At 33.6% G+C, this 25,622-nt stretch overlaps 1 long non-coding RNA gene across 1 annotated transcript in view; it reads right to left on the reverse strand.

Moving 5' to 3' along the window:
- Positions 1 to 321: 321 nt before the first annotated feature.
- Positions 322 to 25,622, reverse strand: part of LOC119704520 — a 40,445-nt gene continuing 15,144 nt past the window's right edge. Inside the window, exons 2-3 of the long non-coding RNA XR_005257985.1 lie at positions 17,232 to 17,283; positions 322 to 733 (exon numbers count right to left, since the gene is read on the reverse strand). This is a non-coding gene — a long non-coding RNA (uncharacterized LOC119704520). The remainder of the gene's footprint in view (positions 734 to 17,231; positions 17,284 to 25,622) is intronic.

The raw sequence follows: 25,622 nt of genomic DNA on the forward strand, positions 1-25,622 counted from the left end.
TATTTTTTTTGACAGAGGTAAGAGCTTAAACAAGAGGAAGCAATGGTCTGTAAAATTACAGAATGTAGTTTTATTAATTATAAGTGATAATGAACATAATTTATCAGAAATACTTGAGTGAAATCCTGAAATTAAGGTGCCATCTGCAAGACATTGCCTGAGCCTTATATTAAAGAGTATTCATGGACAGTCATTGTGTTATGGGCCTTCTCAATAATATTACCTGTGAGTCTTTGACTGTTAGTAAGTCCTAGTCAGAAGATACAGCAATATAATTTTGATTACTTCTTACATCTAGTCTGTCCAGAGCTATCTCTTAACCTAAGTTTCAGCCTACAGAATGCTAAAGAGAAATTAATACATAAATGAAGTCGTTTTCTTGTACACTGCAGTGTAAAGCGAAAAATAATTTCAATCCTCAAAACCACCAATAAGCCAGGTCCAATGTACTGTGAAATACAGGATTTAAACTCGTACTTACCAACTTCACTATAATGAAGGCTGTGTAATAGCTGTATTTTGTAATACAGTGAGTAAGGTGGGTTAGTTCTGGTTTTCTTTCTTGATTTTTGATTGAGAAAAACAAGATGTGCAATAATATTTACTGTGCGTGATGGTCCAAAATGACACAGAGTCCTGAGACAGGTGCACTATCTTCTTTAATTTTTCTCTGCCTTTTCCTTCCTCACTTCTGTCCTTACATAAAGGAAGTATTTCCATTCTCATTTGGGATCTGTAGATCAAAAGGAGGAAAGATGAGGAAACTGATGAAAAAACAGATGTTGAAAAACTCATTTCCTTTGAAACTCAATACAACTTAGACTCAATAGAGCTGTTCTAAAAACCTTTATCCATATCTCTTAGGCTCAAAATAATCTAGAATAAAGTATTCAAATTCTATTTAAAGCGCTTTAAATTTAGTGTGCCAAAGAAAAAAAAATTTAAAAAAAGAAAAAGAAAGAAAAAAAGTAAAAAAAAGGAGAAAAAAGTAACACTTTAATTGCAGTAATAGATTCAGCAACATTGCTATGTAAGAGAAAAACAGGGCAGCATTGTTAACTATCACTTCATAAGAATTAAACACAGAAATACTTTTTTAAACTAATACTCACAGATATTTATAACATCCTTTTTCTTCTTAGCAGACAAAATATGTGTCAAACTAGTAAACATGGTGATTTTTGATGTTTTCAGTCAATAACATGGAACAAATATCTTGAGAATACAAAATCCTCTGGTTCAGAATAATAATGCAGTCATATTTCTATAGATTGGATTATCAGGTTAAAAAACTAAACATTCACTCTTGGAGGATTTGACTGATATTTCCTTTCATTCTGGACACTCTTCTAAAAATCATCTATTACTGCATACAATTGGATATTAGAAAAGACATGGCTAATGGGGCAGAAATAATATGAGGATATTCAGATGAATTTTGTTTGTCTGGTATGTTAGTTTCTGCACTAAATCTAGTTACTAAAATTGGACCTTCACATCCTCTCATACTACCAAAGTTACTATGCTTTAGCTACTATTGGCTACTACAATACTGGGCTAATGACACTTGGGTTAATCAGACATCATTTGTCCTTCTTGACGTGCTATTTTCAAAGAAATATAAACGTTATCCTTCAAACTTATCAGTAAATAAATGTCAGCCATTCAGTCACATGAGTAGTTGGCAAAGACTCTATGTTGTACAGCTAGAAATAGAAAATGTTTTTCCTCTCTTCATTCAGAGCATTACATAGTCTGATTAGTGGTTAAATAGCACTGGTTTTCCTTTCCCTAAGTGGCCTTGGAAAGCCGAGCCTGTAATTTAGTAACAGCTGCAAGAAATTAGCTGAAAACAATCTACTATAGACATAGACAATTCATACTATAAAACAAACAAATACAAGCAATTCACACAATCAGAAACCTCATCCCTCAAATTTATCCAAACTGCTTATTCAGATGGTTTTGATGTTGCTCCCCTGGGTGACGAAAAGTGTGAAGACTGTGGCCAGAAAAGAAAAAAAATTATACATTTTTATAATACATATAAACCCATTATATCATCCTTTTTTTTTTTTTGGGGGGAGGAGAGTTAACTTACTAAATTATTAAGGGGTTAACTTAAGAAATTTTTCTTGCAATTATATGTAAATTTATTATTATTATTATACTGTTCTTTGGTTCCAGCACTGTATCAAATTATTTCAGGTCATGGATGCCTACTTAAGTAATAAATGATGTTTTTATTCCTGTCTGATCTTGTTCATTTTTCAGGTCAATTTTGTCTGGAGAGTTTACTGAAGTATAAACTTGTTGAGAGATATTCTTCATTGTTTAATTTTTAAGAAAATTTGAAGCCAATGGAGTTAATTAAAATTTTTCCCACAGTTAAACTGTAAAAAACTGCTTTGACCAAAAGGAGCAGATTTGCAGAAATATATTTATTTGGTTCAAAATTTCTCACATCAGTACTTTTAAATATGATTTTACTTAAAAAAAAAAAGGAAAATTTTATATTAAAAATAGTTATCTGTTAAATTCTTCTATTTATAGGGTTCATTCATTTTATGATTTGGATTTTTTTTTTTTTGAGATTTTCTTTTTGGTAGAGTTTTTTGTTGGTGTTTTGTTTTGCTTTTTCAAGAAGGTTTCATGTTTTGAGGGTTTAATTGGTGCTTTAAGAGGAAGAAGAACTGAAAAAATTTCATTATTATTAAATGACTGTAAAGAAGATACAATGCTAAAAACTGTAAATAAAATATTTGTATAATTATTTTTCAATTTATATAACTGCATCCTGATAATGAAGTTATGATGGATTTGCAGATGATGGATTTGTCCAAATATTAACAATGTTCCATTTACAATTACTGGATCTAAAAAAGTAATACTCTTTTCCTTTTAAAAATAAAGCAGAAGAATGGTCTTAGTGAAACTATTTCAGTTTTAATTAAGTTTCTAGCAACAACTAATTCCAATGGAAAGATGAGAGACTTCATTCTCACAGGAAGAAAGAACAATTTAAAGATATTTGGATAAATTTCTGATTTCTACACCTGAGGTGTGTTTCACCCTATGGTTTATTTGGATTAAAAAAATAGTCTATCTTGGATTTTCCCTTAAAAGGGAACACTAATGTTCTAACTCCTGTGCTAGGCAGAACTGATAAAAAAAGGCAGTTGTCTAAACATACATTAGCAATTTCTTGCACAAAGAAAGTAGTTTCTGTCTTTCACTGCAGTAGTTTCTTGTGGTGAAAGCCTTACAAACCATGGTACAAAATCTGAAATTCTGTTATATACCTCATTTAAGATGCAAATGCGTATGCATGCAAATGTGAGACTCATCTAAACTGCAATCATACTCAACAGACTTCTAGTCAGTATATACACTGGATTCTAGAGAATTATGAAGAATAAAAAAATATTCTGACCAGAGTAAATCTCTGTAGGGGGCTTCTGTTCAGCTGCCCACATAGAAGAATGTAAAGCCATGTGTAGCATGTGACATGGAGAAAAATGGAGACAAGACAGGATACCCAGGAGCATCTCAGATGGGTCTAAATAACTGTGAGCAAGTGAATCAGGTATGAAAATCAATATAATTTTGTCATCAAATATAAACACTGAAGTAGCATGGCTATTCCTAAGAATTCCTTCCATAAGAATGTCTCAGAGAGACAGATCTCAGTTTTCTGTCAAGTGTAAGCAAAGGAAAGGGATAGAAATGTTTAAATAATTTTTTTCTTTGCTTCATTTTTGTTTTTATGTGCTGCCTTGTTTTACTTCTTTCTTAACTGTGTAATGGAATTTTAATTGTACTGTCATTAATTTGAAGGCATAAAAGCCTCAAGAAAAATGTACATGGCATAATGCCGAGAGTGTAAATACTCTGTTTCTGGACAGGCTTGTAAGCATCCAGGAATGGAAGCAAAAGGGAAAAAAATAAAGTGTTCAGTGTTGTTTCTAACATAGAATCTGACTGTTTTCCTTTAAATGCGAGGGGTGACTAAATGTTTTATATTCTGGTAAAATAATCTTATCTAATGGCAGATCCTTAGAGCAGGAACTTGCAAACTGTTGTATGCCTCCCTGTGTTACAAAGTGAATTAGAAAAACCTAAGTATCTATTTTTCTTAGCATAATGATCAAATTTTGGTATTACGAACAGAAGAAACAAACCCGCTTCTTCCCATGCCACCCCTGACCATCTGGTAGTTTTTATGTCTCATCCAGAGGAGCACAACCCACAGTTTTTGGAAGCATAGTCATAAACACATGTCTCTCTTTGATTAGAGTGTATTTTGTTTTTATTGATGGCAGCTTGTTTATTGACTGTACTAATGAAATCTTATTTTCCAAGACATTTTTACCACTGAGGTGGGTATTGCTTGATTGGATGACCTTCAGCAGCAGAAATTCATCTGACATATTGTTATTAAATTAATCAGATGAAATAAACTGTTCAAGTAAAGGAAGATCAGTACAAAATCCAATGGAGGATAATTTTTTAATAATTTGGTACTTTCTTATGCTTTTTTATAAGCTTTTAAATGGCAAAGCACTGTTTAGTTCATCACATTAAGAGTCAATATCTGAAGGTCAAGCTGTTGTAATTGCATGTTTTAACCAACCCAATAACTTTGGCTTTTATGGCATGATGGATGTAAAGTTATGTTATGTGATGAAAAAGCTTGATTTTTATATGGATAAGTTTTTAAGTGTTTATAATAATGGCTTAATCTTCCTGGATATTTAAAATGGCTAAGATGAGATTTCTCTCCATCATTGCCACAGTATTTAATTTATTAAGAAAGACTAAAGGTAAGTTTTTAAAACGCAATCAAAACATTGATCTGTTGCAATCAGATTACTTTCATTGTCTATGTAATTTTATTATTTCTGAAGAATTAATGAAATGTTTGCTATAGTGTCCATCTACCTTAGGTTAATTTTCCTATCATTTAAAAACGCTGAAAAGAAACTATATGAAGCTTACTAGGATTGCCCAATTTCTTCTGCTTTCTTCCAACTCTTTTTTTCCCCACTGCATTCCAATTTTTCATGATACATTAAAAATTGCTTTTTACATATAAATATATATATATATGTAGAACTATTAGAGATCCTTCTTACTATACTTTCTGTTGCAGCACATACTAGTACTCTGCAGTAAGTGGATTTATCTCCAGCAATCCTGAACCTGTTCTCCTATTGTTTCGATAAACAAATCTGAATCCACAAATCTGGGTTGTGTAAGTCTTTATTTGAATGCAATCAGACCCATCGTATTAGATTTTAAAAATGCATTATTTGTGCATCTGTTCTTATTATAATTCTAAATTGGCTATAACCAGCAATTAAACCCAGCCACGGCCAGCCCCTCCGATCTCTGAGGAACAGCTGGAACACAAGGGGGGTTATTTTCTGCTAAATCCCTATACCATCACTGCAACACCAATTGATTTCTGTAGTTTTTTCTCTTTTTTTCATGTATGATAAAAAGTGAGTATCAACTTTTTTATTTACTTTCTTCGAACCATTCACAATTTTATGGACCTCCATCTTATCTTCCACGGATTGCTTCTTTTTAAACTCCGAAATAGTTTTTCCACAATGACAGTTTATAGGTAAGTTATTTCATGCTTCTGATCATCCTTTTCATCCTTCTCAGAACTTTATCTAAACCTGGGGGGTTTTTTGGGTTTTTTTTTCCTAAATGTGCCAATTAGCACATTTTATTCAGCATGTAGTATATACCCATTTCTATATCAGTATTTTTTTCTTTGTTTATTTTAATTCTATACTTCTTCACTCTTATTTTTTGAAAAGATATTTCCATATGTAGAATTATTTTAAGACAATTTTTGAGAATGGTAGTCCCTAATTCAAAGACCATCATTCTGTCTCTTCAGTTAGGGTGATAGTTCCATGTGTGCTTCACGCTAAATTTATAAGCACTGAATTATCATTGATACTTTTTAATCACTGAATACAATGAGTTCCTTATGCAATATTTTGCATTCACCTCCATTTTTCACTTTGAAAAGTGTTTCTCAACTGTAGTATTTGGCAGGTCACTATTCACTCTCTTATATCACTTATATAAATACAGTGAATACCATAAGTTACTGCACAGACCCTTCTGGGACCCCTAGAGTTAGCTCTTAGCAATGAAGAATACAAATAGTCATTTCTGTATATTTTTTCTTTATTTTGCTGTCTTTTTTATCTCTAAGCATATATAATCATCCATGGAAGAACTTTCATTGGTTTTGTTGTCTTTATGAACCTTTCTGAAGGATCATGCTTTTATTATTTTCTGCCTTTGTTCCCTGTTTAGTTCTGTTTCCACTTTATATTTTCCCCTTTCTTGTCCCTTTCCTTCTGAGTTTTATTTTACTTTCCAGCCCAGTTTGCATCCTTTCTGAATATTTCCTATGTGTCTTTTAACTTTTTGCAGCTTTTATGATGTTTCTTAAAAAATGCTTTCTTTCATGTTTAAAGCTCTATATCTCTTTTTCATTATTTTCTATATTATCTATTTTTATTTATTATTTTTCCTCATACTTTTGTTAATATAATTTTTCCCTCTTTTTGCAATCCATACATATTCAAATCCTAGAGTCATAAAATGTCTCAAGATGGAAAGGACCCCAAGTTAAAACACAATATAATGTATGCACTTTGATATATACATGTGAATTCATGAAATCTGTAAAACCTTCTTTTCTTCTTCTATCAATTATCACCAAATACCTTCTGCTTCATATTCAATAATTTTCATTGGAATCTCTGTCCTTACTTATGTATGTAAGTAAATTGAAAAAAAAAATCTTCTTAAGGCTCCTTCTGAACAAAATATACATTTGTGCCTTAGAAATTACTACAAATTTATTTCTGATAATTGTCCTATATATTGAAATTGCCACAGGATGTCTACATACTTTCCTTATAAGATCTACTCATTAAGCCTTTCTCCCTGCTGCAAACAGAAGTGAGTATGACCAGCCATCTGGAAATACCTTTCTTTCCATGAAATTTCCATTGTGGCATTAATTTTCAAATTTAGGCACTAAGTTATCTTTCTATAATTTATCACTCTGAATATTTCATTTATATCCCTTTACTCTAAGACCTGTGTCAGTTTTCCACAATTTTTCAATAGATATTCCACATATATTGATGCATACTACACAAGAAAATTACACACAGAAGTGACACTGAAAATGATTTGAGAGGAGCTAGCTTTCCCAAAATCAACTATGTTTTGGCTGTGATGGTAATTGGAATATAACTCTCTGTCTTTACCTAGAACTATGAGTTTTTCACCCTATTTTCTATTTTGAGTAGGGGAAATGAAAGAATGGCTGGGTGAGTATCTGGCGGTTGGCCAAGATCAACACACCATAGCAGTTATAGCTTCATTATTGAGCTTACTGAAGACAAGAGGAGAAAAATAAGGAAAAAAAATCACTTTGTTTGGGACTAACAGAGATTTTTATTACTTAATTTACCCAGTAAAACAGTACACTTTGCTACAGTACTTCCTCAGTACTTACTTAAACTAATTGAATTTTGCTTTCATTTGACAATGTTAGTATGATGAAATAAAAGAATCCTGAGTTGTAAGGTCAAAAAGAACATGGAAGAACCCAGTTTAATAATATGAAGCTGAATTGTAGAATTTTACTGCAGATCTGATATTGTGCTGTGAAACTGGATCTGAAGCTTTGAGTTTCTAATTTCAGACATCTCATCTTTATCTCTACATTGGACTTCTTCACCTTCAAAATGTCATGAATCATGTTAACAATTTTAAATTACATTTTAAAATATAATGTCTATTTCTGACATATTTTTATGTTTATCTCTACTGTTCCTACATTACAATAATTACTTTCCATTCTTCTGTTGTGTGTCAGTTTTTCGCTGGTTTTTATAACAAATTTGCTGTAAAATATTCATACAAATAACCATTTTCTTACAAACTATGGTTCAGACACTTTTTGGGGCAAAAAGACAAAGCACTCACATTTGGTCACTACTGTTATTTTGGACACAATGAAATCTTGGGGTTCAAGAATATTCTTCACCAAGTAGGTACCAAAGTGCTCTACACAGCAGAGAAGGATCATTCAATCTCGTTTTACAGGTATTAATTATTGTGCCCATTTATGAAGAGATTAGAGGAAGCTGCAGATACACATTCATTTAGATTTGTTTCTCAGGTTTGCTTTCACACTCATTTCCTTTGACAGATAATTTCTTTTTTAATTTCTTTTCAGTTTAGAAGTAGTGACGCTTTTTCCCCCCCCTTTTTTTTTTCTTATTTTTAAGACATTATCTTTGATAAATGGTCTAATTTGGCAGTATGTTTGCATGGCTAGTCTTACCTTGCATATTATATATGTGTTAATACTTGGGAATGTAATGCATAATTAGGGTAACCCTCTTTTTGTTTTCCTTTTTGTTCATTTTTTTAGGGTTTGTATATGTATACAACTTCTCACTATAAGATGGAATGCAATGGATGGAGCAGAAGAATACATTAAAACTATAATTTATTCACTAAATGTATTATTAAATATGAAGACTCTACTACTTCTATGACCCTTTCACATCTCTCTCATGTATTTTTTTACCTCAAATTAAATCCTTCCTTAGATTACTCAAGTTCTACAAAATAAGATTATTTGTCTGAATATCAGATATGCCATGAGACTGTAATAATGAAGCACTTGAAAGTTAAGTCCTACATAGGTGAAAAATAATAGTGTTATGAGGTGAAAAATAACATTAATTGGTCTCTTGTAATCCAAAACTTTGACTATTATGAAAAAAATGAAGAGACCATGAATTCACATCTATTGTTAATCTCAACTTCCTTAGATGGCCTAAAAACTAAGTGCCTTGGCTCTTTCATTGTATTTCTATATTTCATTTTCTGCTTCATATGTTAGGCTTTAAAGTCCATTTTTTAACTCCTTCTGTTTGTGTCTAATCAAAGCAGGACAACACTTACTGAGGCAATATTGTCAGTAAACACCCATCTCTCCATGAGAGCTCTTCTGGTAGTGCCCAACCCTCCGAATATAATTCCTCTTGGCTTCTGAATTGGAAGAACATGAATAATCAAGCAGCTGGCTCCTGTTGGAATGAAAGGTTTGCAGCAAGCTGTGTTGCAATGTCACGTTGTGCTGCTGCCCTTGTGCTGTGATGTTACCCACAGCTAAATGCATGTCTACAACTCTGTAAGGGAAATGGGAGCAAAGGAACTGACCTTTCTGTTTAAAACAGAAGTAAAAATATATTAATTTGTATTCCTCTGATTCAATTTAAGCCTGGGGATTAATTTGCTATGAGTTGTTTCTAAATGTTATTTTTGTACAGAAGGAAAGAAGAAAATCCAAGCAGCAAAACACATTAGGAAAAAGCATGATTTTTGAAAATGCAAAATATAGCTTTTGCCAGCTCACATTGCATTAAGCAGTAAAATTTTAAAAATGCTGAGACTTGAATGAATAGAAGCAATCTAAATTAAAATTTCTGAAAATTAATTCCTAGATCTATTTGTGAGAAAAAAATAGTATTTAAAGCTATTGGTAGATTTACAAAATTTCAATAATATAATACATTTTTTTTTTTTGCTTTTGAATAAATATGTTTTAGCCAGTCTTGAGAGTTGAATGAGTGGCTTTGGAGAATGTGTTTTGACTATAAACTACTTATACATTATACAAAAAGTGAGCTCAGTGTAAGATGTGAGCTGATGATTCTACAGGAGGCACAGGGTTGAATCATGCTGTAGAACACATTCATGCACATAGCAGGAAAGAGTATCTAATAAAAAGCATTTTAAAGCATTTTTAGCAGAAATTTTCCAGCTAAGTAGATGTGACAGACAACAGGCAAAATCTAAGAATTAGAACTGAGTGTAAATCTGGGGGAAGTATATGGGAAAAGCAGTCAAAATAAGCCTAAAAATTGTTTAAAAAGAGCAAGCAAAAGAAACAAAAACTTGATGGATCTCATTAAGATGGCAAAATCAGTGTCACTATTAGATTACTTACCTTATGCATCTTATAACTAGCTAAGTTGTAACTAGAAACAGAGCTGACTGGGCAACAATTTTTAATTCTGATTTTTTAAAAATTTTTTATACTGCAATCTGAATTTACTTTTATTTTCCATGTAATATTTTCAATATCATTCAAAGAAAAACCTTTGACAAAACAAACCAGGGTTTTTTTACATAATTACTAAAATATTTGTAAATGAACTTAAAATATTTGCAAAAGTATTTTTAAAATTCCTGACCTATTTTAGCTTTTCAAAAAGCAGTATGGTCACTCTCATCAACCTTTATCATAAAATTGTTTGCCTCCAGTTATTTTTATTTTAATGAAAACTGGCCATCTGTAGATAACACAGATTTTTTTTGTGGTAGGTCAGACAAAAACTCCCATTTACTGAAAGCAGAGTATCCATTCTACATAAACCTTTAAAAAGAAAATCTTTTTGTATAAACTATACACATTTGAAACACCCAATCGTTTCTGTTGAAGTCACACATTTTTCCTCTTCTGACTTGTAACTAACAAGCAGACAAAATTTGAAAAATAACACATTGTGGAAGGACATTTAGAGCCCGAAAGTAGGTTACTTTATGTTCAGTATTCCCAGAGCTACCTCTTGTCTCCAGACCCTCATATCAACTCAGCAACAGACAAGCTGAATTTTAAGGGCAACTTTTAGGTTATTGTTAACACCTATCATTGCTATAACCCAGCTGAAATAAGCATAAAATTGTCAAGGAAAAGAATGGACAACATTTTCTAGTTTAAAATATAATCAACTTAAAGATCCATTCTGTTTTAAATGTATTTTTTTCCTAGTGAAATTACTGTACATTTCCAGCCTCAAATATTGGCAGTTAGTCAAATGGCTATTTTGTGTCACGGTGCCTCATTCATTGGCCTTAAATCCATAAAGAAATTATAAATGGAACAGCATTTAAAACACTTCACTTACTCAGAGGTGAATTTTCAGTGTCCCTCTGAGATGGAGCAGTAAATTTGATTCATTAAGTTAATTATGTGTATATGTAAAGCATTTTCCAAAATGATTTCTAAAATCTACACAAGGTCATAAAAGGTCTTTTTATTTAGGCATTAAGTTTAAAAACCCCAATGCTTTAAAAAAAAAAAAATCTCTGTACCATATAAACATTCCTATGTTATATAATATACAGTCACATACACTTTATTCACCTTTTGAATTTCTATAATTACCCCAAGCACGCTATTCACCCATGAAGTTTATATATACCAATTCCATCTAGTGCATATTTTACTTTAGTAATAAAAAGTCTGTTTATGTCCTCATCATAACTTCTAAAGCCAATTACGAGTACATCTCCTGAAAATTTACTCTAGTATGGTAGTTAATCTGCTTTGAGTTCTGGCTCAAGAACAAATCAGGTTTCAACAATACAGCTACAAAAAGAAGCTCAGCAGCTTTCTTACCTCAAACAAGCTTATTTCTTTTAATATTTTGCCAGTATATTAAGTGCACATGCAATGACCATAAGGCAGAATTTAGTCATTTATAAAGATTACTATTTACTATGTCACTGCAGCTTTTTTGCAGGAATTTTTCTCACTCAATAATCTCATCATACTCTAACAGGATGGGATGCAGCTCTATTAATAAAGCTGAAAAGCAGGTGTGAAATAAGGTTTTACCATAAGGGAGGTAAAACTTTTTAGTTTTAAGTCTTAGGAGTAGAGTAAAGGGAGGGACAGCTGGAGTGTCTGATGAGGTATCAGATATTGTTACACACAGACTGTTTCTGGGTAGCCTGGCCAGAATCTCTTGTCATGTTTGTAAGGTGACCTATATTGAATGGTGACAAAAAGGACAGAAAATCTTGCTTTACTTTTGTCTTTGTAGTTTGTGTCTTACATCATATTCCACTCTTGCTGGTAAAAAAAAACCCAAAACCAAAAAACAAACAAACAAACAAAAGACAAACAAACAAAACCACAAAAACCTGTGTGCAGAAGAACTCTTTGCACACAGATAGGAAAATTATGGATAAAGTTCAGCCTGATACCAGCCTGGGAAGTTTTGCTTAACCTGGAAACTCTTAAAATAGACTCATTAAATACAGTGTAAAAATATCAGCAATAAACAATAGAAAGTGATGCAAATTTTGAAGTAACATAAAGACCTTTTTTAATTTAAGGCTGATTGCTCCAGAGTCAATTCAAATGCTTAGGAGCTCCACGTCATAACCCAAAAATTTAACAGAAGTGCACAAAAGTACATTTTAGCATAAAAGGAATTTGCATGCTATGAGCTGGGGAGAACCCGTTGAAGGTATCACTCAGAAATATGGAAGAGGGTTGAAGAGAAGATAATTGTTTTCATTATGAACTCAATGATATAAACTCTCAAGACAGACTGATGTTCCTAAATGGAAAAGAAATGAAAGAAAAAACAAAAACAGCAATAAAAACCCAAAAAACCACACCCAAACCAATGAACAAACCAATCAATCTGAAAGGATCAGAAATACTCAGATGACACTAAAACAATGAATTAGAAAACTGATGCAACTTATTATTAGCTCTATCTAGCAATTCTGTCTAGAATTTAGCTTTATATTCTCTCTGACCCCAAAAGGTGCTGTGCCTCTAAAATTCCTAATCTCTCTTTTGTGTGCATGTGGAGGACGTAGTTACAGATGAAGTTTCTGAAAGAATCCCATGATGTGTTGCTGCCAACCAGACTGATGTTTTCAGGGTATGACACTGATCTGTTTCTCTCAGGTTTGAGGCAAGATCAATTCATAGTATATTTTTTTTCATTGTTCTTTTCATGGAAAATAGAAAATATTTTAAAAATATATTTATCAGAATCTACTTAAATAATTGACATCCTTAACTCTTTTTTTTTTTTTTATCCACTATGCCCTGCCACACTCAATTTTTTGCCAAAGAAACAAATTCATCAACTTCTCTCATGCAAATTTTCTTCTCTATGTGAGTGTCTGCCTTTGCAATTTTGAATCTGATTCTCAGCACTTGACCTATGGCAGCTGGAACAATGGCTTTAAAATCATTCTGAAGCAGTTCCTGGAAAGGACATGTTGTTGCTGACTGAATCAATGCAAAATGACTGACCAGTAATTAAATCACTGCACCTGTGACTTTTCTAGCTAGACAGTGTAAAAGTATTGGTTACAGTAAATGAGCCTGCAGATTACACTATATGCTTGGCAGTAACACAATTGCTGAGATTTTTTTTCATTTTGGGGTTTTTTCATAGTGCTGGGGAAGAGGGGGATTAAAGATAATTGTGTCTAAAATCACTCAAATATATTATAGAACGGTTTCTGGTCCACATATTACCGCTGCGAAGGCAGTGGATAGTATATGAAATTTTGAACAACACTGCAACTCCTCAAACCCTTCTGCAATTATGTATGGGAAAATTTCATTTTCTGCCTCCAGTTATATTAGTATTGGTTTATAAGATTTCATGCAATCTGTGACAAGACAAGGCAACAAGACCACTTTTAGGTTATGAAAGATAGATTCCTGTGTAAGCTAGTGCAAAGCTGGCATAGAATACTGTTCTGCAACACAGCTGGGATAGTAATGATTCTCTACAGCAACCTTTTGTTAGCTACCCTATGATAAAATTAGGCTCAAATTGTAAAAATAACAGTGTGGCAGTGTCTATAAAAACAAACTTCTCTCATCTCCATATCACTCAAACCATGTGTTGCTTCCCTCTGCATTTAATTGCAGGTCAGGATCTCTGACCATAGTCTCTCAGAAATACTCTACTGCATGTAGGTTGCCATAAAATGCAAGTTTCCAGATGCAGAACAATTTCATATGGAAATGTTTTTCTAGAAACATCATTGCTCTGTACAAATTTCTGAGAAGGGGAGGTGGAGAAGGAGGTGCTGAACTCTTCTATTTCAGATCAAGGACTCATGGCAGTGGCTCAAAAATGCTTTGAGGGAGGCTCAGAGTTGACATTTTGAAATATTTCTTTACCGAGACGGTGTTCAAATACTGGTTTCAGACTTCCTAAGAGTGGTAGTCAGTGTCTCAAACCTATCAGTGTCTGAGTTATTATTTGAATAAGTCCCATAACAACATACTTTAACTTATGGTCAACCCCAAATTAGTCAAGCAGCTGGACAAGATGATCATTATAACATCACTTCCAACTGAAAGTTTCTATTCTATTTCATTCCATTCTATTATTTTCTTTTGTTAATCTAATGCATCTTGCAAATGATCAAGTCAAAGCAACTTAGTGGGGAACATAAGTCAGAAACAAACTAGAGATAGAAGTGGAGTAAATACTATTTTTCTTAAATAAGAATTGCCAATGAGAAATATCAATGTGGAGGCATTGTACAGTTATGCCATTTTATTGCAGACCATAGGTCATACGCAGGAGCAGATTTTGTCCCTGTACCAGATAACAAGCTATGAAGCTGAAATTGATAAAGGCTACCTTACCTGTTTGGTTCTGATGCAAGATGATTCCTTGGCAATATTTCTGATGATATTATGTACATCAAAATCTGCCTCAAATATACGTACAAGATTATGTCTCCCTTCTAAATTCCTTTTTCTTGAAGTGTCCTTCCTTTTTTGGTCATTTTTTCTCCAAAACACCATTACCTTCTTCTGATCTAAAAGTTTCAAGAAAGGTTTCCTCTTTGTTTTCATTTTTACATAATCACAGAATAGACTAGGTTGGAAAAGACCTTTGAAATGATTGAGTCCAACCTGTGACCTAACATTGCCTTATCAGTTAAACCTTGGCAATTTTTCATGTCTTCTGTCCCATTTATGACAAGCCCATCATCTTAAAAATTCAATCGTTATGATCTCTGTCAGAAAAACTGAATTTCCATCTCCTCAGTGATAATTTTAACTTGAAGAACTAATGTCTTTGTAGCAAGATGGTCTCATCCCCCAAAAGAGTTGTAGAGGCAAGTGGAACAAAAGGACAGCAGGAAGTCTGCCTAGTGAGTGTGGGAGGATCAGGTTCTCTCTGATGAACTTAAAGAATTTTGCTGACTTTTTGAATACTAATATATGTTCAGAAACCAAACAAGGAAATATTTTCCTTTAATACAGAACCTATAATGTATTATTATAGCTTATGATGACAAATGTTAGTTTCCTCAGCTGATCTTTTGTCCAAAATATTAGCAAATAAATGTCTGAACAGCTGTGAGTCTGTTGCAATTTTTTACTTGAAGATGAAAAGTTGACTTGACTGGTCAGGCTTAATTACCTCTGGAACAAGGTGTCATGAACAGTGAAATAGGCACTTTTGTCATCCAGAAGAAAAAAATCTCTTCTTTTTCTTTCTGGATAAATCTCAAATACTGGCGGAAGAACTTCCAAAGAAAATCTGTCTGGTTACTTGTTACCATGCACTTGACTGCAATGTTACTAGATATTGGACACCTGAGTACCACTACAAGGCCCCAAATTTTGCAAAAGTTTGTTTCTAAGTACTGAGACACAGGACTTAGTGCTTACTGACTTACTGTTAGTGAAAATTATGAAGGTGTTGTATTTTGATTTTTCCCATTGGCTCTATGGCATGCAATTTGAATAGAGAAGACTGTGAGGAAGAGTAGAAATAAAAGAATTGAAAAGTAAATCTGTATAAATAAACTAAATACTATCTCAAGTTATGATGTCTCTGTAGACTCTTCCATTAATAAATATCTAGTTTAGTTTCAGATGCATTGAGTCCCATGAATAAGAGAAATATTACAGGCTTATTTGTACTTGTCACACAAATATATAAGTACTCATCTCACTCTCATCAACGAGACCTATTTTTTCCCTTTAGTGAGAAGACATTCTGTATTCCTCAAAAATAAAATTACAAATCGATGTATAAAAGGTATTTTTTGTGAAAACACATACCTTAAATTCAAGAGAAAATACGTGGTATTTGCATAGATACTCTTCCATAACCCTCCAATAGACTGCTATGAACTCCTGTTCAATGTATGCCGGTGGGCTATACTGAAAACATAAACTCCAATATGTTTGTGCTTCCTTGTGTCTGGCTTTGTGGTAATGATATTGGCTTATGCAGCAGTTGTGAAATTTAAATGTAAGTTAAATCTTCTTGCAAGATATTAATGTAGCTTATGCACTAAAGAGTCATTATACTGCTTATTATTATGTGCATGCTAATGTTGTTTTCTATCCAGTTATAGTTGCTTTTTATTAAACAACAGAGAAAGGTCACTCTAAAGGTTATACCAGCTTTGCTGTGACAGTATTTAAGCTGCAGTGGAAGTTTCCCTGATGTCCTGAGAGACCGTAAAATATATTGTTATATTTTCATCTACTAATTGCTCCTTCAAGTGACCTGGTTGTAGAGAAGGTATCTCAGCTTTTATTACATATACAGACAGATATGTTTCTCTGCATACTGCAGAGAACTGTAAACACAGGATGAATAAAGAAGAAAACTGACAAACAGCAAACAACAAAAAAAAACACCAAACAAAGGCACAGGTTGTCACAGGCAACCTTGGTACTATAAATAGCTCCCAACTGCTCGGTTAGAGAAATGCAACCTTGGGACTCGGGCAAGAAACAAAGAACAATTTTCTGATGTACATGAAAAATACATAGCAGATAAAGATGGAACATGGCTTTGCAAGGGTACACATAAACATGTATGCATAATGTTTTTAACTGGCTTTGTTATTGACAATATATATATATTTTTTTTTCCATAACAATATTTTGAATACAAAACTAAGAGATCTGGGTTTCCTGACTACAACACAAATTGTGATGCAGCAAAGATTGAAAGAGAGAATATAGAAATTATTAACTGAGATGAAGCACCTTGGCATGTAGGGCACATAATCCCTACAGTTTCTTTAATATATAAAGCGACAAGCATAATTTCTGATGCTAAGGGAAAAAATAGACAATAAGATAGTCTTAGACAAAATACAATTGTTTTTGTAACAATTTTTGTTTTGACCAAAGCTTCTTGTTGCAAGAGGTAACACTATGTCAAGTTTACCTGTTGCCATCCTTGCTCTGATTTTTGTCTTGTTATGGAAAAATAACTTTGAAACTGAAGCAAAATCTAAATAGGAAAGAAAATCCTCGACATAAAACAGAAGGGAAAAAAAATCAGATTTACCTGATACAAACTCTGTTCTCTAGATGACTCTGGCTAGATGTTTTTACAGTACCTAAACAAAAAGATCAACATCCTCATTAGAATGCCTGAGTGCATGCTTTGTTCTCAAATTTGCTCTGCAAGCATATCACAGTAATTATACCAAACACAACACAAACACATCTATTTCTAGTCATAGCGTTTCTTGTTACTAAAATGTTCCTCTATTAAATGAAGCATTTCTCCTCAAGACAAAATATATGTTAAAGGTCATTTCCACTGCAAGAAGTGCTGATTTCTACATAGCACTTTAGTAACATTCTTTCATTGACCGGATTACCTCAAAAAATGAGCAAGGCACAACTAGCACATTTTTTTTCTTTTGCCATCAGTTTAGTGTCTGCAGACTTTGGATGCTCACCAGATGTAGCTCTCAGGATTTTTTGTTTGCTTTAAAAACATTGATGGAACGGAAAGGAAAGGAATGTAATTTGGTATCCTTTTCTTCATGACCTAATGATTTCTTTGTCATCTCTAGCTCATTGTTAGAAAGAAAAGTTCTGTAAAGTTACAGCCATTGTTTACTCCTTATTTATTCAATGTATTTAATTTACTTTAGTCTGCAAAATACACAACAAAGTCTGCCTTCCTCTACTCTCATTTTATAATGAGTTCTCTCTGACTCTGATCTCTATTACTTCTGAGTCAGGAGTTTTGCTGGTCATCTGTGAATGTGTACTGGTTCAAGAAAGGACTTAATCCCTCATATCTCCTCAACTGCAGCCAATCAGCTGTTTTTACTCATTAACTTCACACAAAACTGACACTGACTTTCAAAGATCTTTATTCAAAGGGCTTAGTTTTCATATTTTATATGTGTTTTACATGCAAGTAACACACTTCCTTTTGAACTACTTCTGTGCTTTACTGTGAAGCAGAGACAGGATCTTATCTCTTTCTGCAAACTGCTGTGGGACAAAGTCATGTATTTTTTATTTCCTTGAATATGTATATAAGCAAGATTTAGTAGAATATCAAGATGGATCTTTAATTATTTATTACATGACTATTTTAGCAGTGTCTTACTTTAAAAAATCGTCCCTTTATGAGAAAGTCATAGATTCACAAGTGCTTTATAATTTCACAATCAACTATGGGGTTCTGAAAAGTCGCATTGGGACTGCATGTGCATTGTATATGCTACACAGACCAAGCAAAGAATGGATGCTGAAAATACGAGTCATCATCAACAGCTCTAGAGCCAGGGCCAAGTAATCACCTCTTCAGCTTCCAGTTAATAGGAAATCTGATCAAAATTGGCAGAATGAATGGCATGCACCTCATGAAACATGTAAAAAATAAAGTCCTGCATAGGGAAAAAGATCTCAGAATTTCATGTTTCTCTGTGTGTATCATCATGGTCTACTCCTGCTCAAACTAGTTTAGTATTCAAACTGCAATTTGTGGCAACTGCCTGTTTTGCAAGAGAGACATTAGAAGTATGTAATATACAGTACTGTGGTCCAACACTATGTCTGGATTAACAGAAGTTCTCAAATGATGGTGGTGGTGGTGGAGGAATTTTTTATGGTAATTTATGACTCTACTTCCTGCAATAAAACTCCAGTTGCATCATCTTCCTCCTACTTTGAAAACCACAGGTGTCTTTCAGGTGTCTCTAGGCAATTAAACTTGTATAAGTATCTTGCTATGCACATGTATCCCAGAACACAGAATGTCTGTCAGTCTATAATTTATGTATTTGCATTCATTCTGATGCCTACAGATCTATATCTGCATGAAGAGCTAATAGGTAACTTTCTTCAAAGAAGTGTCTATAAAAGAAAATATGTTCTTTGAGACCTAAAAGAGTTTCTAAATTCCATCATTAACAAAAATCTCTATGTATCCTGATTCTTTTAAAACTGTTTTTATGGCCTATTTTTGTTTCAGAATTGGAAGAATAAATAATCCTATCTGTGAACTGTATGATTTTTGCTTCCTACATATTTCAGATTAGATAATATAGTATGGTTAGAGAAATTTTCTTGTAAAATTAGTTTGTTCTGATAGAATGGCTAGCTATACTGGGATTAATTGTTTGCATTATAGGCACAGATATTTTAGCTCTTGTTTTAATTTAAGTGACTTTGTTTTAATCACTCATATGTCTTTTTTAATAAATATTTTCTTCTTTCCCTTTTTTTTTTTTTTGGCCAAGTTATGATTACTCCTACTGCCTAAAAAATCCCCCAAAAACCAATGGACTTTAAAAAACTTAAAAGTATGGAACTAGGTCATATTAGTAACATCTCTGTGTACCACATGGGATGCAAACAAAAAAGGAAGAATTTTCTTATTAAAAAAGTCAAAAGATCATCAGGACATAAAAACATAAACAACCGTTATACTAAAAAAACAGTCTTCTACTATTTGGAGGTTTTCAGAGGTGGGGATGGGTGGTAACAAGAAAAATTAAATTTGATCAAATCAAATCTTGACAAAACTCAAAATTTTTCTATCACACAAATCAATTTTGTAATGTGTATAGTCTGCTCTATTCCTTTTTCTGCAGGGCAACATTCCACAGAATTTGACCCACTGACAGAGAGAACTAAGCTGATGTAGACAAGACCAAGACTCCTGTCCTATTCTCAGTAGTGGGAATATGTTGAGGTAGAACACTGGCAATGAAGGGACCAGCAGTGTGTTCCAGTTCATGAATAGCCAAGAATTAGGACACCAACAGGTGGCATTTTTGGGCACTGTCCACCTGGGCTCAGATGCTGTACTGCATTTTCTAACTGGCACAGCATCACGCTGAATATTAATGCATTGGCTCTGATTTGCAGAGCTGGCCAAGTCATTGGTGCCAAGACATTAATACTACTTGTGGACAGGAAATTAAGCTGCATTCAGCGCCAACAAAGTCAATGAAATCATTATGACTTCTGTCCATTCAGAAAGTGAGTCTCAGGTAGGAGATTTGCTGATTTGAAAATGTAAAAACCAAATCATATATGCAATACATTTTAATTTTTTTTTTTAATCCAAAGAGGATAACCTGCTTTCCAGCTTGCCCCCCACCCCCCCCCCCCCCCCCCATTATTCTTAACATGAGAAATAAATGCTAGCATGTAGATGTGAATGCTGTCAAAAATCAGATGAGCAAGATCAGTTCAGTAGCTTTTAAGAAACTGTGAAAATGAGAAATGGAAATTCAGATATGGTTTAATCCAACCTGATGTGGCATAGCAAAATCCAGAACTTTAACAAATTCACAGCGGGAGTTTCATGAGACAATCATTGAAAATATCATTCTGTCTCTGCCAACTAAATACATCTTCTGACCTTTTCAAAGTAGGCTAATTCTCAGCAACCTCATAAGAAGATCATTCCTGTAAGTAGACCTCCTGCACTACAGCTGACAAATATGTCAATGGTTTCGCTCTTGTGTCCGAATCCAACACACTCTGACTAGGCTGTTTCAGATACTCTGCACAAGGAAGGTTTAAAGTTTTAATACCAAATTACTTATTTGAAGATACTGGACGTTACGTGGGACTTTGATTTAGCATGGCATGCAGCAGCATACTGAGGTTCTAAACAAGTACATCGATAGCGATTGCAGTATTCACCTGGATCCCATCATAACCATAACTCCCATCATCAACCCCTATACATGTGCTGTGGCAGTGCTCAGCACCCTCAGTCACTGGAAAGGGAATGTGGAAGCTCAAGTCTCTTGCTGTTTCCAAAGTTTATCCTGTTGGCTGCTCAGCTTTTATAGTCTGTGTTGGGCTGAGCCACAAAGACACTTCCCCCATGCTGGTCCAGCTGGCTCAGAAAGACATTAAACCATTAAGGTCATTTACACAGTGAGTTGACCAGCTCAAACGTTTTACTAAAACAAAGGTGTCCATCTGTTCTTTTTTTTGGTTTACATTCAGCTTTCCTTAAAACAGCTCTTGTCACTCCCTGTACTTTCCCCTGAGTATCACTAGCACATTGTCTGTGATCATCTTCTCTGATCCTTCTTTCATTATAGGATTTTGGTGATTGATTACACCATAATATTTCTTCATGACAGCTAAAGGAAATTTCTGTTGATAAATCAGCATATTTTTGATGGTGTGTGTGGGGCTGGATGAAGTATGTAGGAATCTATAGCAGTTTCATTTGGTTAGTCAAAAACAAAATGTGTTCCTCACCTATATTGCCCTTCTAGGACAAAACACAGATAAACAGAATAAATAAACAAACAAATTTTGGTCTTAACCCCAGTATAGTCAAATCAATTTGGAGTAATTTTGTTACCAGGAAATATTAGGTATGCAGACAAATGCATCCAGCAGTAGCTGGGCTGAGAAGTCTCCAATGACTATTCACAAAACACACCAAATCAAAGAAAAAGTAAAGACTAATTATTAATTAAGTGTAGTTTTTTTGCAACTAAGAAACAGATGGATAATGCCAAGTGGGGTGGTAAATCCAAGAGTACAGGATACCTTAAAATCTGTGTCAGTCCCATCACACTTTTCTTGGTCTCATAAAGTTTAACACAGCAGGCTCTCATTTTACCTACATGCATCAAGAAGAAAGCTGCCACCACAAGTGAGGGGATGGTGGTGGTATAGCATGTCTATAGGCCTCTGATGGTATACAGCTACGGGTATGTTTTGGTGTGTACTGAGATATCAGGGAGCATACCTGAATCCTGACAGCCCTAAGATATCTGCCATGCTGGCACAATTGCCCAAAGAAATGTTTCAATGCTAAAAATTGGTTTAAAAAAAATGGCCTAAGAATTTACTCCAGATCACATTGTATGTCTAGCTATGACTTTCTGGTTTGATTAACAGAAACAACCTCCTGTAGGCAACCTCCCAATTCACATTCAAAAGGCCAAACAATGATTTTTATCTAGAGTGATTTTGAATTAACAAAGCTCTGCTCAAAACATCCAGAAAACATGGACAATAATAAGCCTGAATTTATTGTCTCACTTTATTACTTTCATTTATCTTTCCTTCAGCTTTCAGTTACTATTGCTATTCTATTGGAATATGAAATACTATGATGAAGTTTATTTGTATTTTTTTTCAAATCTTCCTTAAAAGGCGTAATCCAATACATAATAAATATGGAGGCAAGTTAACCTCACCCAGTTTCAGATCAAGCAGAATAATTTTTATTATAAACCAAAATGATAAAATACAGAAAAATCAGTCCTAGAGATCTTTGCATGTTCCCAGACTACAGGTTTTAGGTAAAGTACAGCTAACAAATTTAAAATTTTCTTCTTTTTTTTTTTAATTATGTATATGACATTTTTAAGTTTTCTTGTATTACAAAATTGCATCTAACACTTTCAGTTCTGAAAGAAAAATATAAATATTTAATAAAATATATTTAGGGGTTTTGATATTTTCTATACATTTGATGTTTTCTATGATTTCTATCACTAAAAAGTGGTACAGTTTAAATATATATATTTTTTTAGCTATAAAAAACACACTCAGCTTTGAGTGAAAGTTAGAGTTAATCAAATCTCTGTTCTGTGCAAGGAAAAACATTCATTTAGGGGTTTATCTTTTATTTTCTATTTTATCCAGTAATTTCTTTAGCATAAGTAAATAGAATCTAGTTTTCCATATAAAATTTTTGTTGACTCATCATTTTGTGTCCAAATTGCTTGGAAATACTTGGTAATATAGTATATGATATGACAAGTTATTTATGGCACATAATTTGCTTACTTTGCTTACATTTAATGCATTATACAACCAGCAAGCTCAAATCAATACCAACAGAGAGGGTCAGGAACACTTGTTCTGCAAGTAAACTTGTTTATATGCATAATGAAATTTCTTTTCCTAATATGAATTTTATACATACACTCTAGCAAAAAACAAAACAAAACAAAACAAATCTTTCATAGACAAAATATTTTATAAGAATTATACAGCCTGAAATATGTGCAGCCAAATTGACTATCTTAGTACAGAAAGGTGTTAACTCAAAAAACATTAAGTAGCTTCTTTTGAAAAAAGGGTGACAGATTATTTAAATTCCTTAATATCCATGACTTATGTTGAAGTCGATTCTAGCTGTTCTCCTTTAGTTGTGCATTAGTAATTTCCAGTGGTAATGGACCATATTTTGCTATCTGCTTCCTTGTTCTGTATATTTCTCTGCTCATTGAAAGGACCAGGAAGCTCAAATGGACTATGTGGACAAACAGAGATGAAAAGGGATGAAAAGGGAGACTGGCCCTTCCCTGAGGGAGCTGTCACGGGCACTGCCACAGAGGTACAGGTGTTGGTGCAGGTAGGGCTGGCAGAGGAGGCACAGGGGGCATTGAGGTGGGAGAAATTACTGCCCCCATAGGACACAGCTGTGTATAGGGCATTTTCATATTATTTTCTGGCTTTCTTGGCCTAATTCCCCTGAGATTTTTCTACATTAAGAGTCACGTTTCTCATTCTTATCCCAATAAAATTTGGCTGTCCTTATTTTAAACCTCTTTTGGTGTCCTGTGAGGAGATGCCCCAGCACAGCCACCTCAAAGCTCTAAGGATCTCAGGATCCTGTCAAAAGCCCAAGCTACAAGATGTAGAGGGAGAAACAACATCTGCATTACTGCAGTCTGGAGGACTGTGCTATGACTAACTGTAGGCAGCAGTCCTGGTGCACTTTATTCCCACTACAGTGATCTACAATTCTCTTCATTTATTTCCATAGTATATACATTTTGGCACCAAGACTTACTCTGTCACTCTTAGTCATCCATCTTACCAATCTGCCACTTCACTCTACACTGGAAAAACAAAATAATTTTTTTTTTTTTCTCAATGCATCCAGCTGGTTTTTTTTTAGATAAGTACACTAAACAAGGTATGTGATAAAGCTTTTTTTTATTTATTACATAATATATTTGACTTTACTTAAAGACATCCCCCTTTTACTGTTAACTTGGGAAATGAAATTTGAGGCTGTTCTGCACATTCTCACAGATTTAATCTGTAATTGCAAAGAAAATGCCCATTTCGGCAGGTGAATCTGTTTGTTCTAGTTGAAGAAATATTTGGACATATTCAAACAAGGAAAGCAATGCTTAACTGTTGATTTCTGAGCTTTCACATTTATTTGCAGAGCTGCAAGGACTCTTACCCTGTTCTAATAAAAAAGTATACTCTTTGAACTCCCATAGTCAGAGATGTTTTTGTTCTTAAAGCTCACATGAACCATGGAGAAAGTTTTGCAGCTAAAATTCTATAATTCTGAAGCCATAAAATGGTTAATAATATAAACTATACAATATCTTTTTTTCATGAGGCTCCACTCCAGAGCAATCTGAATTAAACTCTACACCAGGGAAAAGTAAACCATTATTTCCTAAATTTTGGTGAAGTATTCCATTGCTTGAACTTCAAGATAAGATAAACACAGAGGATGGAAAGGAATAGCTTGGTTTTACTTCAACTAAAGATGATCTAGATCATCATGTTCTTGTTTTTCCATTGGCCAATTTACAGCTAAAGATATGACTAAGAATAACCAAGACAACCCCCTGAAAACTCCCCTCCTCACCTTGAATTTGTTAACTAGAGAAACTCATAAGCCATCTGAAGTGCACAAAAAATAGGAGAAATAAAAAAACCCAGTTATATTAAATCTAATGAGGTTTTGTTTTGTCATTTTAGAACTTTGCCCCATCATCTGATTAAAGTTAGCATTTCCCAGCTAAAAAAATTCTGGGGTTTTTTTTGGTTTTGTTTTGGTTTTTTTTTTTTAGTAAAGATGACTCTGAGGTACTGAACAATCTTTGTACTTTCCTTTCCCAAGGACATTCTGTTTCTCATTGTTTGGTTTTCCTCCAAAAAATATCAATCTATTTCCAGTGTTTCTGTCTGAAGGTCTAGGAAATCACTGTGATTCTGCCCAACCATTGTCACAAGCTGCCAATTTACAAGGCTCTGCGCCTTTTGGCTAGTATTAGTCAGGACCCTCGTCAAGAGGCTAAAGATAATGGGGAAACAATCTGACATCAAGTTTGTTTGTTCTTGGTGTAACGTATAGACATCATCTGCAACTCTTTCAGTTTTTGTTTGAATATGTGTTTCAACCATGTGAATGATTTAATTGCCCTGAAGAGTATTTGTCTGAGCATTTCTTAGGAAGATAGGCATATTCATAGCTTTTTCTTTCTTTCATGTATTTTCATTAATGCCTTAAGTTATGCAGCATCAAATTTCTTTAGTAGAAATGCAAAATTCACTTTTGCAATAAAAAAATAGATTTTTTGTTCTGTACTTGAATATTTGTGAAAGATGGAGACTAGGCTTAAAGATTTGCACTAAATTAATGTATTAGAGCGAATGTGACAAACACCAGCGTGTGGAATATACA

Source organism: Motacilla alba, chromosome 1 (assembly GCF_015832195.1).
Source record: "Motacilla alba alba isolate MOTALB_02 chromosome 1, Motacilla_alba_V1.0_pri, whole genome shotgun sequence".
Lineage (NCBI taxonomy): Eukaryota > Metazoa > Chordata > Aves > Passeriformes > Motacillidae > Motacilla > Motacilla alba.